Source organism: Gavialis gangeticus, unplaced genomic scaffold, assembly GCF_001723915.1.
Source record: "Gavialis gangeticus isolate Ggan-Ray unplaced genomic scaffold, GavGan_comp1, whole genome shotgun sequence".
In the NCBI taxonomy this organism is placed as follows: domain Eukaryota; kingdom Metazoa; phylum Chordata; order Crocodylia; family Gavialidae; genus Gavialis; species Gavialis gangeticus.
Window position 1 is genome coordinate 65,307,028 of NW_017729033.1, and position 602 is coordinate 65,307,629.

Consider the following 602-nt stretch of genomic DNA (forward strand, 5'->3'; position numbering starts at 1 on the left):
GACCTCTGATCGTATGCGTGGCTCTCCCCTGGACTTTCTCAAGCTTCTCCACATCCTTTTTGAATTGTGGAGCCCAGAACTGAATGCAGTACTCCAGCTGCGGCCTCACCAAGGCTGAGTACAATGGAAGAATGACGTCCTGGGATTTGCTTGAGAAGCATCTATGGACGCAAGCCAGCGTTTTGCTCGCTTTACTAGCTGCAGCATCACATTGAAGGCTCGTGTTCATCTTTGAACAAGGGCATCGACTCTAGTCATATGTTTTAGGTTTTTAATACTGCTGACAGTGGTGAATTTCTGTCTTCTTCCACCTGTGTCTCATTCATGCCTGGAATAAGAGAGAGACAGAGTCTTAATCAAGTCTGAGGTTTAGAAAGTGGGCTTAAAGAGAGTGAGAGAGAACTTGGATCTCACCACTCAGTGAAGCTTGAACCGGTCAACGTTCCCAGGAGTTTGTTGGAGCTCATATACAAGCTGCTCAGCTTAGGGTCCAGAGTGCTTGAGACAGGCAGAGCCCTCTGCATGAGCAATGAAGATACTCCATGCAGAAAAAGGAGAATATGAAGTCCCAGTGGAACTGGTGCAGCTTTTGGATCCAAGCA